The following is an 18,944-nucleotide window of genomic DNA, read 5'->3' as shown; positions in this document are numbered from 1 at the left end:
TGCGACATCGGCCATCCTCTACGTTCATAGATCCCTGGGAGTTCTCATACCCCTCCTGGCGGGGTGGCGCAGCTGTTAAGCGATGCGCCACTGCTCTTCGGTGGCATGTGCCGCCACTGGTGTGACATGTTACTCAGATTGCTTTTCCCGACCAACCTCTCCCGATCAATCAGCAATTTAACTGCCACCTACCACAGTGACCAGTTAGCTCAGAACGCTTTGGGCAGGTTGCCCCATGCCACCTAAGTTACTTCTCTAATAAGGGAGTAATTACTCAATGGCATCCACCAATGAATGGATGCATCCACCAATGGGTGGGTGCCAATGAGTAATTACTCCCTTGTTACAAATCTACTCCACCTTGGGGGATTCCCCTAAACATTTGACCAACACTGTTCCCACTTCGAGTTGTTAATCAATTCGCTCTCGCCCTACCATAAGTTTGCAGTCCCGGTTAGCTCAATTGGCAGAGCGACTGCTCCGGTGAAGCGGTGGTCCCGGGTTCGAACCCCTGACCAGGACGAATTTTGCTTTAACTACGAAGTTTCTGAGAAAGCTGTATAGCTTGCCTTTGTAGCCGTATGGTTGCGCTCGGGTGGATGCCAATGAGTAATCACTCCCTTATTACAAATTTACTCCAGCTTGGGGGATTCCCCTAAACATTTGACCAACACAGTTCCCACTTCGACTTATTGATCAATTCGCTCTCGCCCTACCATAAGCTTGCCGTCCTGTTTAGCTCAACTGGCAGAGCGACTGCTCCGGTGTAGCGGTGGTCCCGGGTTCGAACCCCGGACCAGGACGAATTTTGCTTTAACTACGAAGTTTCTGAGAAAGCTGTATAGTTTTCCTTTGTAGCCGAATGGCTGCGCTCGGGTGGATGCCAATGAGTAATTACTCCCTTATTACAAATCTACTCCACCTTGGGGGATTCCCCTAAACATTTGACCAGGTTACTTCTCTATGTGTTTTTCATGGATGTTTCCCTGACGGCCAATGACGCCGACGTCGACGCCGGCATATCTACGACACAGGGTCCTCAGCACTATTTCGGTGCTAAATTCTGCGCAGAGGAGCTGGGTCTGTCTAATAGCAGTGTTTGAGCAATGATAGTTGCACGAGGAGAAAAATAACGTGGGTTGGAAAGATCTTTCCGCTGTACGAATGAAATGACGCCCTTGATTTCTGTACCAAATAGTTATTGACGAAACAGGGATTACCAAAGAACAATACCTACAAAACCCTAATTAGATTCCCCGCCGCGGTGGCTCAGTGGTTACGGCGCTCGGCTGCTGACCCGAAAGACGCGGCTTCGATCCCGGCCGCGGCGGCCGAATTTCGATGAAGGCAAAATTCTAGAGGCCCGTGTGCTGTGCGATGCCAGAGCACGTTAAAGAACCCCAGGTGGTCGAAATTTCCGGAGCCCTCCACTACGGCGTCCCTCATAGCCTGAGTTGCTTCGGGACGTTAAGCCCCCATAAACCAAACCTAATTAGATTTCTTACTGGAGCGATTATTGTAGTGAGATTCTGGAATGCCGTGCCGCGACATTTTTTAAATTTATGGTAGCTTTATTCATCGCAGATTTAACGAAAATAGGCTGTCAGAAAATTAAGCGCGCTGCTTCATGGACTTCACGGAATATGTTTTTTTTTCAACTGTCGTCGCTTTTCAAAAGAAACACCGTCGGGCTAAGCTGAGCAAACACAGAATAAAGACAAGATTTTCAGTTAATAAAGTATAAGTTCGTGACACATTTGGTCATTTTGAAAAATCAATCAGGAAAAAATTTTATCATTTTTTTTCAACCCGACTGCGTCTTCCAGGTGCTATATGAACAGTTAGTCGACCAAAAGGCTACACGTTGTGCCAAATTCGATGCTGCGGCAGATGTGAACAATTTAACTCATGTGGAATTATTTTTGCATGTTTAAGTTAAAAATTGCACACGGAAGTTGCGGCCAAATGCATTCAAGTCGCCTCTCTGAAAGAAGTCTTCTTTGTTCTGTAGTGAAGTCAAATGTATTCAGAAAATTACATTCCATGCTAGAGAACTGGCGGAGGTTGAAAACTTGAGAGCAAGATATCCACTGCTCAGTTCAACTAATCGCACACTTATAGCCGTCACCGTGCGCCTGACGTCACGAAACAAGCAACTTATTTGAGAAGCTCTGGCAAAGAAAAAATCCTAGTTCGATGTTTGCGTGTCTCTTAAGGAAACGCGTAAAGATCGGACGTGATCGAAGATGAGTGGTCGAGACGTAGAGCTCATGAAGTAAGTTCGTTCACCGCGCATTCCCTAAGGACAACACACCCCATTCCCTGGACGATCCAGTCAACTACACAGCCCACAACATGATGATTACGTACTTTCGTTCCCGCTATGTCGGTTTACACAAAAATATTTGGGGCATAAGAAACGACACTGCGAATTAAGCGAGAACAAGATGATAGTGAGAAGTATGCCTCCTAAATTCTTAAGCTGCGTTCGAATACGTCTTGATCAAGTTGAGTGAGGTGGGGAATGAGCAGATGTTCTTATTCACCTTCTTTTCGTGCATTTCGTGCCCTCATGAGAGGCAGTGCAGAAATAGAATGCATAAGAAAAGAACCGGACTGCCACTAGGCTTGACACTTTCAACCTGTAAAACGAATAGCGCAATTGGTATGACATTGATGAACTGAAAAATGCTATACATCTTATTGGTTGAAGTTCATATCGTTGGGCTTATTGATTTTTGAACGGGCAGGTGCTCGCGCGAAGAAGACGGGACAGAACAAAGGAACACACACGACATATACCGAGCGCAACTTCCAACTGGCTTATTTTCGTAGAAGGAAGTATAAACCAGTTGGAAGTTGCGCTCTATATATGTCGTGTGTGTTCGTTTGTTCTGTCCCGTCGTCTTCGCGCAAGCACCTACCCGTTCAAACATGAACCAACTTGCCCAACCAAGAGTTTTACTTGCTTATTGATTGTAGAGGAGTACAGAACCGCATCGTATCTTACGACGCCAAGAGCGAGATTTATTGGAAAACGTAATTATTTAAAATTCTTCCAGATCTATATATGTTGGAATAACAGATGTTAACTAACGTGGTTGTACCGCAGGGGTACTTTGGTGTGACTAAAGAGAGCATCAGGCAATTTTTTGCAAGTCTGAGATCGATCAGCGACATCAAACACAACCATGACTATAGCTACAGGAAGAGGTAGGACATTTCATCCAGTTCGAAAAAGTAGATTATTCGACTGTGTACTTTAAACACTACAATGACATGCGATTCGAGTCGTCCTAGACGCTTTTCTCACTAGTTAAAAGCATAGAAAAACACCTGAACTCGTTAGGGAGTCATTTTGGCGAAATTTGTGCACCGATCAGTACTTAAGCTGGTAGTGTAGCGTAATAGTTATTACATCCATGCGCCTTCATTTTACAGACCACAAACCAGGCGTAATCAGAATGCAAGAGCAGGAAGCTGCGTAGTGCCAGTAAAGCTTGAGGCCTAACGCAATAACACGTATTCCTTTTGCGTAATAGTTAAACCTATCACAATCATTATAGCCACCGTAACAACGCTACGCTAGCCCTGAAAAAAATCTTATCACGAAGTAGCTTCGGTTGAGCACTCGCTGCAGCGTTAGGCCTAACATTTTTATGTTTCAGTGTTAGGAAATAGCGATTATAGGTGCAATGGTAACAGTCGGAGAGAGTGCAGTGCTCAATGGAGAACGAAAGAGTCACACAACATGCCACAGCTGCAAATGAAGACAGAGAAATGGAATTGTGCCGGGCACATGTTGAGGAGAGACAACGAGTGCCAAGTAAAAGCCACAGTTCAGCTTACAGAGGAACAAAAAAAAAGCAAAAAGCGATACGAGCCGGTTCGGGTGATAAGCATGTAAAAGCAACAGGATGGTTTACAAGGGAAAAAAGCAGGAATAAATAGGGAAAAGTTGGTCTGGGAGATGAGGTAAGAAAGCTTGCCTGGTTGTGATGTCAAAAGTTAACACACACTGGAGTAATTTCAGATCAGTGCGACAAGCCTTTTTATACGCAGCGAATGGAACAGGACTGAGGACAAAGATTATATGCTTAGCTGCTGCACGGTGACAGAAAGCAGTTTAGAAGCTCACCGTAAGCGCAAATTTTTTGAAATCAGAATGATTCGCCTCGATATACTTAAAGTGGCAGGCGTTATTACTGGCGTCCGTATATCATTCCAATTTAAAACGGATCACGTCGCCCAGACGCTTAGTAACGAGTTTAATATGCAGCGTCGATCAGAATCGCGTTGAGTGGATTATTCAAATCGTTATATGCCTTCGCCTAAGCGCATAATCTTAACGTTGGCGCAGGTACAGAGGATCGCATTATCGTATGCTAAGTGCGAAGCTCTAGGCAATCACCCTTCTCGCCGGCGCATACGCGGTAGCTTTTTCTGGTCGTTGCAGTTCTTCACAAGGTTAATGTAGCTGGTGCCGTAGTCACCGCGGAGAACGTTTACTGAATTTATTAAGTACAGAAATACAATCAACGAAGAAGAATGGGTAACGAAGAATAAGACGCGGCGGCACGAAAATATATTCAGCCCCGAACAGCTTAAGTTTTTATCTGAATCATAGTTTTGTGGCGCTCTGAGTCGTTTCCTAGCTACTCAGGGTTAGGTGAAGGTTCTATAACCTGAGGAATAACGGTCGGGAGGATTTCAAGCTGGTTGACGTCCGTTGCCTTTTTTTTTACGAAGCTAGCCTAATAAATTAGGAAGGTTAACTGCGTGTACCGATCACGTTAGTCTGCATAGCTAACTGCCTGCTACTGGTGATTTCCATGTTGGATGGTAAAATGTATGCTGTGCTTTTAGATTTTCCTAGAAGCGTTCGCGGTGCGGAAAATGACCACCAAAAGCTCTCGTTCCAAGAACGAAGACTCAGTCTTCCACACTTGGCTCTGTGCCTAGACGAGTCAACTTTACGGTTGTATGACATGCCAGCGTCAGAATAACCCTTTAACAACTCATTAAGCTTACATTGCTTTCATTAAAGGAAAAATATCTTATACATTGTAACTTGCATTATGAAAGCGTACATAAATCAGTGGTTCGCGATCAGCGTCATTAATTAGCAGGCTCCATTAGCAAGTGCGCTGACACTTCCCCCTTGTTGTTGGTGTTGACTGCATGCATGAAATATAGCTTTCGCCGGTGCGTCGCTTCGTTTAGCGCCATGATTCATTCCTGCATTTTTTTTATTAACTTTAGGTCATCGTAAGCCCTGGATTTATCTTTCTCTTCGCCTCTTCTTTCAGTTCATGACCTTGAAGGCTGCGTCAGGACAAACAAACAAGTAAACAAACAGCCACGCTACGGAGAGAGGCAGTTCACGGAGGGAACGAGAGTAGCAGGCGTGCTAGATGAACGAACACCGGCCCTCACCTGACTTCTGAGCGAAAGATAGACGAGAAAGCAAACAACCGGGGGACGCCCGCGCGCGTCCCTGGTAAACAGCGGCGTTTGCCAAGTTTCTCGCAGCGCACGCATCCTGAGCTGAGGGGAGGCTATAGCGGAGTGGGTGGCGGCGAACAAAGAAAGTCATAGCATCTCGCACCGCGCTTCCGTGTCGCTATTCATCATATCTTTATTTACGTCCTCCCCGAACTTCCCTATCTCCGGCGCTCTTCTCCCTTTTATTCTGTTGGCATATCAGCGACTTGCAGCCTTTGTGTTTGCCCCGTAAAGATTGTTCGAGCGATGGCTTCTAGCCCGGAAGCGCGGCCATAGGAGACTGCCGCTTTGTCTTTGCTATCGAAATCGCTATCTGTGCTTCCCCGCTCGTCACCCCCCTGCGCAATTCGAGTAGAGTTCCCGGAAAGCGCTTCCCCAGTAAAATCTCGGATGCCAAAAAGCATCCAACTTTCTTTTATGTCTCTTTGCGCGGCATGCGGAAAGCACTTGAGACACGCGTTTTATATCAGAACTTGGGGATCCTTCTTAGAGGGCAAGAGTATTGTTGGTCATGCAGTCGTTTTTGTCATGTATTATTTTGTAATGGCTTTGTACTTGCTCTTTTTTACAGTGGCTTACGTTTCCTTGTCTCCCTGGTCGCTTTTTTTAAATATTTCTTTTTATTGACGGAATGACACACTGTAGATCCTTTTATACCCACGGTCAAGTTCTGCAACTGTATGCTTTGTACTCGAGCAGGACTTGCTATTCAAAAAAAGGTGACTTTTCTCGAGACAGCCTTTTGAAGTTTAAGACTTTTCTTGCTACCGTGAAACGCTAGAATTTCACTCGCAAATAGGTCTTTTACGGCTTGAAATAGCTTCTACCTCTTTTAAGTGAAAAAATACTGAGGCTTGATCTGCTTCATGATCTTGCTATTTGAAACGTTCACCCCATAGGCGCTTCGGCAGCTGCGATACACTTGCGTACTTGTGCGCTGAATTGAGTACAGTTGCATTAAGTAAAAATTATTGAGTAAAACTTACGTATTGATTATAACTGCATAAGCAAAGTTCCATTAAGTACTTAGTGTATTCTCCATTGAAGGTGCACTGAAGAGGAATCTGAACTTGTCTTTTTGCCGCGGGAACTCGATCTACACATTCCTAGCATTCTTAGAAACTGCGACTTATTGCCCTGTATGGTCGACTTCCCAAATTAAATCGAATTAACGGCCGGCTCCCGCCCTTTTTTTTTTAATTCTGCCTCGTACGGTGGGCGGAGTCGACCAACGCGTGGAGTGCCTTTCACCCAGTCCCGTGGCGGCTTGCCGCTCTGCCATTGGCGGAGGAATACGTAGTAGTCCGTAGTAGCAAATAGTCCGCGCGTATTTTTATTTCTGCGGGCTTATTTTGCGGCTATATTATCTGCGAATGAAACTATTTATTCATGGAAACCTAAAAAACAAAATAAAGCGAAAGCAAAGCCTCCACGGAGCTGGCTGAAAGGAACTTCACGCGTTGGTCGACTCCGCCCATCGTACGAGGCAGAATTCAAGAAAAAGGGCGGGAGCCGGACGTTAATTCGATTTAATTAGGGAAATCGGCCATACAGGGCAATAAGTTGCAGTTTCTAAGAATGCTAGAAACGTGTAGATAGAGTTCCCGCGGCAAAAAGACAAGTTCAGAATCCTCTTCAGTGCACCTTTAAGTACAGCTTGTCGAATGAAAAGCCATACGTTTCGGCGCAGCGCTTATTGAGTGTTCGACTCTACATGTTGAACCGGAATTTCATAGCCATTTTTGCGAGCATTAATGCTGTTCCAAGATTAAAAATTAGGGTTACTTTTCAGAAGGAAAACCTATCCTTTGTCGGAATAAAATATGTGTTCAACTAGGATGGAGCTGAAGTCCGAGTCTACCCTTTAGACAGCGTGGGGCTCTTTAGCATGCGCTGACATTAAACGTAAAATGCTTTAGGCGATTTTTGGGACAAAAATATTTAATTTTGGAATCTAAAATTTCACCACTAAATATGTCTCTACTGCAGGCCAAGCATGAACAGAGCCACGTGAAGCCAAATAATACAATATTAATATAAAAAAATTGGGCGAAGTTCTCTTTTGTATCTGAGGAGGGCGCAGGGCTTCCTGATGGCAGCGCCACTCGAGGCGAGGTCCGCATTCAGTCGGGAGTTTGAGAGCTCCCTTGCGCTGCGATAGTTTACCGAACACAGAGAGATTCAAAAATGACGGAAAGATGTGGCTTCCTGTTTGGTTTGGTAAATGTTGGGCACTAAACGTGGATTGAGGCGCAACATTGCGACTCATCTCTAGACAAACTTCCAAAAAGTCCTTGGAAATTTCTGTACCAACCCAACATCTAACTTTCCGAGGGAGTAAATTTACTGAACAGGAAAAAAAACATGAGCAAAGTGATTTGTTCTGAGCACAAATAGCATCGCGACACAGCTACCGGTTCCGAGGCAGAATCCACGCTTTCCGCGCAGCACCACCCTAGCCTAATAGAAACGTGTATCTTGCCGGCATTCCATCAGTGGACAAAGTAGTCTTCAGAAAATTATCCCTACGACGATTTTGACAGACTCTACAGTGCACGCGAGTCCTTCCCCTTTTCTACGTGCCTGCTGCCGGAAAACGTAGAGCCACGTGCTTTCTACACGGGCCGATAATGTCAAGCCGGCGTCCATGAGCGGCGTACCTCGGTGCTTTTCCCGCCGATTCCCTTCTTTGAGCTGTCATTTTTGCTTCCACTACCTTCTTCGGGGTGAACGAATTGATACATGCACACCAAGAGTGTGCTGTTTTGAACGGAATGATGTGTATGCCATCATGATAAGAAATTTGTACTAGTTTTTGAAACATTCTCTTAACCTTTCCTAGTGCTACGTTGAAGTTCACCTCTCTTTCAGACACAGACTTTACCAACTTGACGAAACCTGTAGGACTTGAAAGACATGTATCTACTCCTGTGGTCCACTTCGTATCTTTGTAGCACGCATACTTCGTAATTTGTCCGTGCCTTTCAAGCCCTAAAATTTTCTCCAGGTTGGTGTAGTTTGCGCGAACAGAAGTGAAGCTCAACAGAGCACTGAGAAAGGCTAAGAAAAATCATTCATCATTGCGAACCAACTCACCCAAAGAGCCACCCTGATCCACGAACTTACTACTGGTTGTGATGATGATGATGGATTATTATGGCGCAAGAGCATCTGTGGCCAAAGAACGCCATGGCAAAGTTCTTTGTTTTACTCGATGTGGCGTCGAAAACCCATTTCCCAAGCATTGCACTCTAAAGAAGCCGAGCACCAGGCCAGGGGAAAGCTTGTACCCATTGTTTCACCGGTGGGTACCCGAAGGCGCTGGGTATCGAACCCCGAACCTCCCGCATGCGTGGCGGATGCTGAAACGACTAGGACACCGCTGCGGTGTACTGCTTATTGTAAATGATTCGGCTTCCAAAGGATGATCAATCGCTGACTGCTCTCCGAAACTACCAGTACTGCTACCATTTTTTACTGCTGTGTACCGCCGACATAAGTTACCTGTTATGTTTCTTTGCTTTGCCAGGCCCCATTGCAGTGCTTCCTTGGCCGCGCGCCATTTTAATGTGTGGGTCCCCTAATGACTGCCGTTGTTCGACAGGGAGAGGCAATTTAGTGCACGATGCTGCTATTTCTATACTTAAAAAAAAAAAAAGATTCCGTACCTAGCAGTGGTTCCACACAATCTCACAGTCAAGGCAGAAGAAAAAGCGGCATTTGGTGCTAATACCGCACCGCCACCAGTTTGGTTATTGAAACATTATAGCGTAATTATCGCCGCTACAAGAGGTGAACCAGAAATACAATCCGTTACAGACACCATTTTGTCGACGGGCCATTTCTTGATTAGCGAAAAACGTTCTACGAGTGCCTATATCGACGGGTTTTCTTGGCAGCTTTTTTAATCGGGTCCGTGGGGCGCACCGGATTCTCTAGAAATTTAAACTTGTCCTAATTTATTTCCCTCTTTTGTCTACTCTGCGTCGTATTCTCGTTATTTGCCATTAGAAAATCTCGCTTTTTTATTCCCTCTGTTGCGTTATCCTGATTTCTGCTATGGCACGTGCAATTTTTCAGTCCTGGTTTTACGCCTACCCTAGTCTTCGACTTCTCGTCTCTGGTGCTAATGTGCAAATGCTGCCACCAATATCTCTAGAACACAGAGCATCAGGAGGATGCTCTTGCCCACCCTGGGACATGGAAGTAAAGTTTTGCTGTTTACCAGAATGTGTTTAATGTTTTCTGCACAGCGCTCGCAAGCTACACAAACAACGTCTCTCACATCATACTTAACCCTTTATGGCGCTTTGCACACCACTGTGAGCATCGCGAAAGCAGACCTTTTGCTTTGAGTACGCAACAGGCGGGGTTACGTCTTTGTTTCAGACATAGCCCTTTTTATTCTGACCTTTGTGCTTTTGCATTCGAAATAAGGAACAGAATAAGCAATGATTGATGATCAGGATAATGCGCCTGGCACCCCATCCTCTGGCGTTTTCATAGAGTCAGGTCTTGTCACACTTGGTGGTGGTAGTGGTGGTAGTGGTTTATTTAAAAAATAAAAGTGAAGCAAAAGAGTGTTGCCGGCCGCGGCAATTGCTATCTAATATCTTAAGCACCCGAGCTGCAGCCGGCGGAAACGAAAGGGAAAGGGAGATGATAGTGAGGTTATCATTTTTTCTGCCTCTTTTGCGCAATGTGCATTTTGTCATTTTATCGCTCTTAATCTTTTGATCCCTCAAGTAAGTTTTAGACATATTGTGGTGTTTTAATGTTGCACATTTCCAAACATTGTGGCACTTTGTACGAAATTTTGTTAACGCTCGCAAAGCAAGTACACTTGCTATTTAACATTGCGCACTAGATAAATTGCCTCAGTTCTTTCGTTTATTTTTATTGTTTTGTCATTTGTTTAAGTCTGCAAGTCGATTGGGTCGGTGCTTGTCTGCTGCTGCTGCTTTGTTAAATGAGGGATGCGGCATTGTCAAACTGTTTTCGCAGATTTTGTGAATCTCCTCTGTGCATGTATTTTTGAGGGGAACTAAATTGATTATTACCTTCTATGAACAACCCAATTAACCCTCGTCCCTCAGACCCCAGTGGCTGCGAAGGACAGGGTTAATTGGAGAGACATGGGAGAGGCCTTTGCCCTGCAGTGGGCGTAGTCAGGCTGATGATGATGATGATGATGAAATTGATTTTTATTATTAACCTGAGACACCCTTTATAAAAGGGAATGTTGCCTGTACAAATTTGCTTTATTAAAAGAAACAATGGTTTTAAAAGCTCTGGCAAAAGATGTAAAGTTTTTAGAATGCCTACCTTACTTCGTCGTTCCTCTGCCTTGTTACTGTTACGCCACTGTAACGATCACACCAGAAACAATTTCCGAAGTCCCTGGTAAAAGGTGTGTGTTTTCTTCCGTCCACATTAGTTTAAACTGGCCTAGGGACACAGTGGAAATTAAGTTTGGCTGATAAAGCCCCATTTTAACCATGTTTAATTTTCTTGAGACCCAGCAGGATGTAAAATGACTGATTTTTTAATCTATTAAAGATGTTATAGTAGACTTTGTCTTTTTTTTCGTCGGCACCTGTTGCGTACACAGTGAAAAATTCCTTCCTCCTGAAACAAGGACGAAAAATGCGGTCCCATTTCCCCGTTTTACAAGGATTCATGAGCGAAACCTTGCACTCGTACTGAAATATTAATGAAAGTAATAATGAACGAAACAATGGCCTAGTCAGCATATCGCGCAATGAATCTATTAAAAAAAGCCAAATGAAGAATTAATCGAGCTGTTTCGAACATGGTTAGGAAGCAGAATCGGGCTTTTAGGCCGAAACCAATGAATCAATCTGGTGGGAGCGCGTGAATGCAGCGAGGTGAGCCAAGGAGGTCCTTTGTCTTTTCATGACCTCCTATCATTTCCGGCAGGAGCGTCGGCTCCCACTCCAGCCACATTAGGGAGGCCGGATTCTGACGGCGCGTGTTTTTAATTGGTCCCGTCTGGCAGCATCGCGTCGCTCATTATTCTTCGCTCCCCTCTTCGCACGTGCCGCTGGCTGCCCTGGTGACTGCACAAATAAAAGCCAAAATGAAGCGTAGGGTGCCGTCGATGGCATTTTTTTCAAATGAGGCTGCTAGATTTCTTCGCTCTTTCCCTCCCCTTTTTTCGTTTTCATGTTTGCCATATTTCCTTCGATTTCTCCCTGCGCGCCGGATACAGTGAAATGGGTTTCTTGCCTTTCAAAATTTGAATGCGTCCCGCTTTCCTGCACGTTTAGTAAGCGAACAGTGAAAACACAAAGCTGTGCTTATAACTGCTTGCTGAGCTGGTTTATTTTTGCGCTGTCTTTGCACTGCCCGATTTTACGGTTTATTGATAAGCCATGTCATGCGAATTATCTACTTAGGATTCCCGTGAAATGAAATGAGCGTACGTAATGTAAAAACTCCACAAAATGTATACCATGCAGCTGCTCAACTGAATGCAAGATCCCGGCATTGAAAGCCTACTTGTTATCCTTCCTTGCGGAAGGTCGCAATGGCCAGCGACATCTGGCGCCGAAGTTTGTTTCATCTTCTCAACGGGGATTGCGAACAACAACAGCCAGCCTAGCAAGCACGCTTGGTTCGTGGTAAATGATGAAATCCACCACCCTCGTAGCTGCGCCCTGCTGCTGGTATCTTGCGCTCACGGGCCATCCCTCACTAATGTGTCACCTGTAAGTGTTCGCGTTAGAATGAGACAGAGGACAAGTCTAGGCAATATTCGTGCTCAGAGAAAAGGGCTTTTGAGAATTTGGTGTTTGTCCTAAAGCAAAACACCCATTTATCACTCGATACATTTGCATGCAGGTTTCCCCATGATCCGATGCAAACTCGTGACATCTACACCAAAAAGCAGTTGCATCATCACTGTTTACAACACAATGGCTATGTAGCTTATCTTAAATGATTCGAGCGCTTAAAAACTGTGGCAGGAGCCCGGCTGCTACGACCATTGGTTTTTGAGTATCGATCCGCCCACTAATGATGACTCGCAGCAAACTCAAGAAAACACTTTAGTTTCAATCCCTTAGTAAAAAAAGAAATACATGGACTCATGCACAAAAAGGAAAGTGCAGCGCGAAAGGTGCCAAAAGAAAACGAAAATCTCGTTGCGCGAATGCCGCCGATATCGCACCAGCCGGCGCAAGGCGCTCTTTGCCCGCCACGCACAACACACAACAACGCGAATCACGCGACACGCCACAGCAGTAGACGCCAACGCAGCGACCATCATCTTTACCTGTTCGTCTTTATAACATGGCTATTGAATCTATGCTCCGCCGCCGCTCCATCCGCCGACGTTTTTGCAAGGTAATCCATCCTGCAGTTTACCGATCCTTACGGCAATGGAAAACGAGTATTTTTAAGCGCTCGAAAGGAAATTGCGTAGCCCGAATGTTCAGACACACGAAATTCTTGGAACAGAACCCACAGTCGTTACGAAATGCAGCATATTTGCGAAGATGGATGGTGGTGGAGGCAACTGCATATCCTTTCATGGCCTCTTGTCGAAGCTTCGTTTACAGGGAAATTAGTGTATTCGCCAATAGAATGCGGGGACCTATGGACACCGGCCAGTTTTGTATTCGGTTTCTCTTTAACGCGCGTATTAACACGCCGACTTGACGGCGTGCTGGAAACTGTCTTATTGGTACCTGAGAGCAAGGCAGCAGTTTTACGACATGGAGAAAGAAATTGCATTACGGGTTCGAAGAAGAGCTTTGTCTGAAGAGGCAAGTAAGAAGAACCTATTGCGGTGCGCTCTTTAAGTCAGCCGTCCTTCGTCACTACCCCATTATTTGAGTCAAGCTGCTAGCTATCTCTCCGTCTACGACAGTAGCCCTTCACAATATCGCGGTGGTCATGAGAGATGTGCGCTACGACAAGAAATTTTGTTCCGCTTACATAGACCACTCGCTGTCTGAATTCAATTGGAGGGCCAACGTTCTGCATAACGAGGGGTCCCCATATAGAATACGAGAGCTGGTGCAAGTTGAGCATTCTTAGGGCAAGAACGCAAAAACAGTGACAGTCAGACGCATAATCCTGCATAATATTCTCTTCTGTCTGTAAAAGTTTCTGCTTGTTTCCGAAAGCGTTTTCAGAGATAGGTAGCGTTCAGTGCACTCACAAACGAAGAGGTCGACTCCATTTTAGGCTGTAAAATAAACGCAAGAGCTTTTGCGCAGCAAATATTTTGCCCACCTCCTTTACTTTTTCTGCGGAAAGTTAAGCATAACTCTCAGAGTTAATCTGCATACCACTCCCAATTAGGTGTTACAAAACTAAAACCTTCTTGAAAGCATACCTAACGTCGAAATCTCTTTCAAAGCGCTAGGGTTAGGTCGACGCTATCAAAGGACCATGCCATTACCTTCAAAAGAGTGAAGAGATGATAGCAGGCTGTGTGGTGCCATTATTTATGGACGCTTTTCGAATAATTATCTCGCCTTCGAATCTGCTCTTGACGTTTTGTGCAAGGTATCGGGCAAACCAATCATCGCTGTTTCGTAGACCATGGCGAGTGTACGCACCCAGCTTTGCAGTTACAGGCTCCCTTACCAAGGTATATTCCTTTCGCAAGCTCAACTACGCTCTGCATGTGCTTTGCCAGCCGATATGTCTTGTTACCGCCCAGCAGTGCGCAGCAAAACAGGCATCGTAACGTCATTCTGGTTCTTTTCATTTTGAAAAAGGTTAAGCACCTGCACTCTGGTACCAGCTTGATACCCGCATTTACTGCACGATCAACACATGCGCTACACGAAGATCCATAGGAGTGCTGTTTGTAAGTAAATGGTTACGATGCCCTTGAAGTTCACGGTTTTGAAGCAGTAAGCTTCAAATTCAGACTTCAGCTGAAGTGCAGGCATCAGATGCAGACCGTACAAAACGAATTTTAATTACTACTCTGCTAGCTCGACGGCTTTTACTCGCCTGCCTCGTGTAATGAACGCATAGAGGATCCTTTTATGAGAACTGTTGTGCCGGCCTTTCAAATCAGACGGCAAAGATCAGACTTCTAATTGTTAGATCAGTTCTGGAGATTGCAACTACTAATAAGACAGCTGAAGTAGGGATACATATCGATACGTTTCAAAACGAGCTGTTCCTTCTTAGGAAGCTATGTGCAGGAAGGCAAAATACGCAGCAGGACGGTCTCTTTCATGTTTCAGTTACAGAAGTTTTCTTTATTATCGCCACTCTACCATATGCGTGCTAGATTTAAGGTGTAACCATCTTTCACCAACGCTGACATGAAGAAAGGCGCAAGCAAAGTGTAACAAGTGTAGCGCCCGGCCTGAGCATATTTCTAGCGGAAGCTTGTCTGTTCCCGTGCGAGCGCGTAAATATATAGGCGTTCCTGAATATTAAAAAAAAAAACTTACCTTCAGTACTCTTCCAGTGCCGCTCAGTGTGGCAATATTAGCGAACGCCAAACTAGCCTGTCGGAAGGATAAAAAGGCCGTGATCTTAAGAAGAAAGAAATATGGCCGTGACCTTGCTCACGAAAGTTTCAAAATGGAAACGATAAGTAAGTTGTTTCAAGCCTACGTTTCTGTAACTGAAGTTTGAAGTTTGATGTTTACTTCCTTCTGTTCTAGAATTACAGAAAAGAAACATTTTCAGGACTGTCACCGTGATGGCTTGTTTAGGAAAGACTGCTAGTTTGGTTCTGTTCTCAAGAACCTATTACGTCCACAAAGTGTCTTTCTGCGGAAGAAAATCTAAGTAAGATTGTTTTATCATGTCGCGCTCGGATATAATTTTTTTACAGCCGCTCATCTCGCACGCCGTCTTTATAGGAAGATATGCAACGCGATCCAGCGGGGGAGGAGTTTTTCGGATGTCTTTCAACTAATGTTTCCCGGTGTCTTTCAACAACTAATCGGGATCAAGTTTTTCTGCTCGGTTTGGATCGTATTGCAATAGTAAAATGGGAGCGCGAGTTGTATCTTCCAATGGCAGATCGAGATCAGGCGTAAATCCCGGATCGCTTCATGGAGCAGCGATAATTGATCCGCCGAAATCGGCGGATTTGACCGGAACCTCGCGTGACGTTTCCTGTTCCTCCGCGTAACGTTTTCTTTTCCGCCGCGTCTGCTGCCTGTCGCGACCGGCAGCGGCCGCTTCGTTCCTGTCGTCGTTACGTGGTCAGCCGGGCGAGCCGGGACAGCCGGACACAGTGTTGCCGTTGGTGGCTACTTTGCGCCAAATTGGCTCTTTTTGAAACCTGTCTGGCGATGAAAATTTCAGGTTGACTCCCTGGTTACTTCCTGCCTACTTTGAACTTTTATTTTGGTGCATTTGTTAGCCATTTTTTAACTCCCAGCATCCTCGCCGGCAGGGTTGGTTCGCATCGAGGTACCCCTACGCACGGCTAGAGTAGCTATGGAGCTTACATGCGCGCGCGGATCGACGCTAAAGAAAGTGAAATCTCCAGAGAAAAGATTTCACTAGGCCAACGAGCCATGACAGAGCGTTACTTCCAGTTCTTAGGGCAAATGGCTATACAACTCCTGCAGCGGCTTCCAAATGCTCTGCAGTGCGGAGGCTGCGTGTCATCAATCCTGATGACAAAGAAAGCGCGAAGAGCCGTGAAGGCATACTGAAGCTGCCGCTGCATATATTATAGATGTTGCTCGATTGACCTGGAGACAGAATTGCGGCAAATGCGAATAGGCGTGAGCTTAATCACACATCATGTTTGAGTTTTAAGAACGCATAGTACAAAGACGCAGAGAATGGCCTTTCCACACCAGGCGCAATAAGCCACAAAATTTTGTCACTTTGGGTTTCTAGCTCTGATGCTGAGCGCGATTTCTTCTGTGATAACTTGGTAAAAAAAATGGCGGGGGCTTACCTTTGGTTAAGCCTGGTAGGTTGCGAAAGCTGGTGCTTTATACTGCATATGCATCACCTCTAGTGGGAAGAGCGCGGCGCGCCGTGGCAAGCGGCCGCCGTTACCCGACGAGCCAAGGTGGTAGCCCGTCTCTCGCTCCTGGTATGACGTCACGCCATAACGTCACTAAGGCCTCTAGCGGGAGGAGCGCGGCGCGCCGTGGCAAGCGGCCGCCGTTACCCGACGAGCCAAGGTGGTAGCCCGTCTCTCGCTCCTGGTATGACGTCACGCCATAACGTCACTAAGGCCTCTAGCGGGAGGAGCGCGGCGCGCCGTGGCAAGCGGCCGCCGTTACCCGACGAGCCAAGGTGGTAGCCCGTCTCTCGCTCCTGGTATGACGTCACGCCATAACGTCACTAAGGCCTCTAGCGGGAGGAGCGCGGCGCGCCGTGGCAAGCGGCCGCCGTTACCCGACGAGCCAAGGTGGTAGCCCGTCTCTCGCTCCTGGTATGACGTCACGCCATAACGTCACTAAGGCCTCTAGCGGGAGGAGCGCGGCGCGCCGTGGCAAGCGGCCGCCGTTACCCGACGAGCCAAGGTGGTAGCCCGTCTCTCGCTCCTGGTATGACGTCACGCCATAACGTCACTAAGGCCTCTAGCGGGAGGAGCGCGGCGCGCCGTGGCAAGCGGCCGCCGTTACCCGACGAGCCAAGGTGGTAGCCCGTCTCTCGCTCCTGGTATGACGTCACGCCATAACGTCACTAAGGCCTCTAGCGGGAGGAGCGCGGCGCGCCGTGGCAAGCGGCCGCCGTTACCCGACGAGCCAAGGTGGTAGCCCGTCTCTCGCTCCTGGTATGACGTCACGCCATAACGTCACTAAGGCCTCTAGCGGGAGGAGCGCGGCGCGCCGTGGCAAGCGGCCGCCGTTACCCGACGAGCCAAGGTGGTAGCCCGTCTCTCGCTCCTGGTATGACGTCACGCCATAACGTCACTAAGGCCTCTAGCGGGAGGAGCGCGGCGCGCCGTGGCAAGCGGCCGCCGTTACCCGACGAGCCAAGGTGGTAGCCCGTCTCTCGCTCCTGGTATGACGTCACGCCATAACGTCACTAAGGCCTCTAGCGGGAGGAGCGCGGCGCGCCGTGGCAAGCGGCCGCCGTTACCCGACGAGCCAAGGTGGTAGCCCGTCTCTCGCTCCTGGTATGACGTCACGCCATAACGTCACTAAGGCCTCTAGCGGGAGGAGCGCGGCGCGCCGTGGCAAGCGGCCGCCGTTACCCGACGAGCCAAGGTGGTAGCCCGTCTCTCGCTCCTGGTATGACGTCACGCCATAACGTCACTAAGGCCTCTAGCGGGAGGAGCGCGGCGCGCCGTGGCAAGCGGCCGCCGTTACCCGACGAGCCAAGGTGGTAGCCCGTCTCTCGCTCCTGGTATGACGTCACGCCATAACGTCACTAAGGCCTCTAGCGGGAGGAGCGCGGCGCGCCGTGGCAAGCGGCCGCCGTTACCCGACGAGCCAAGGTGGTAGCCCGTCTCTCGCTCCTGGTATGACGTCACGCCATAACGTCACTAAGGCCTCTAGCGGGAGGAGCGCGGCGCGCCGTGGCAAGCGGCCGCCGTTACCCGACGAGCCAAGGTGGTAGCCCGTCTCTCGCTCCTGGTATGACGTCACGCCATAACGTCACTAACGCCTCTAGCGGGAGGAGCGCGGCGCGCCGTGGCAAGCGGCCGCCGTTACCCGACGAGCCAAGGTGGTAGCCCGTCTCTCGCTCCTGGTATGACGTCACGCCATAACGTCACTAAGGCCTCTAGCGGGAGGAGCGCGGCGCGCCGTGGCAAGCGGCCGCCGTTACCCGACGAGCCAAGGTGGTAGCCCGTCTCTCGCTCCTGGTATGACGTCACGCCATAACGTCACTAAGGCCTCTAGCGGGAGGAGCGCGGCGCGCCGTGGCAAGCGGCCGCCGTTACCCGACGAGCCAAGGTGGTAGCCCGTCTCTCGCTCCTGGTATGACGTCACGCCATAACGTCACTAAGGCCTCTAGCGGGAGGAGCGCGGCGCGCCGTGGCAAGCGGCCGCCGTTACCCGACGAGCCAAGGTGGTAGCCCGTCTCTCGCTCCTGGTATGACGTCACGCCATAACGTCACTAAGGCCTCTAGCGGGAGGAGCGCGGCGCGCCGTGGCAAGCGGCCGCCGTTACCCGACGAGCCAAGGTGGTAGCCCGTCTCTCGCTTCTGGTATGACGTCACGCCATAACGTCACTAAGGCCTCTAGCGGGAGGAGCGCGGCGCGCCGTGGCAAGCGGCCGCCGTTACCCGACGAGCCAAGGTGGTAGCCCGTCTCTCGCTCCTGGTATGACGTCACGCCATAACGTCACTAAGGCCTCTAGCGGGAGGAGCGCGGCGCGCCGTGGCAAGCGGCCGCCGTTACCCGACGAGCCAAGGTGGTAGCCCGTCTCTCGCTCCTGGTATGACGTCACGCCATAACGTCACTAACGCCTCTAGCGGGAGGAGCGCGGCGCGCCGTGGCAAGCGGCCGCCGTTA

Source organism: Amblyomma mixtum, chromosome 9, assembly GCF_055824585.1.
Source record: "Amblyomma mixtum isolate Tamu chromosome 9, ASM5582458v1, whole genome shotgun sequence".
NCBI lineage: Eukaryota > Metazoa > Arthropoda > Arachnida > Ixodida > Ixodidae > Amblyomma > Amblyomma mixtum.
Note: the sequence above shows the minus strand (reverse complement) of the source record.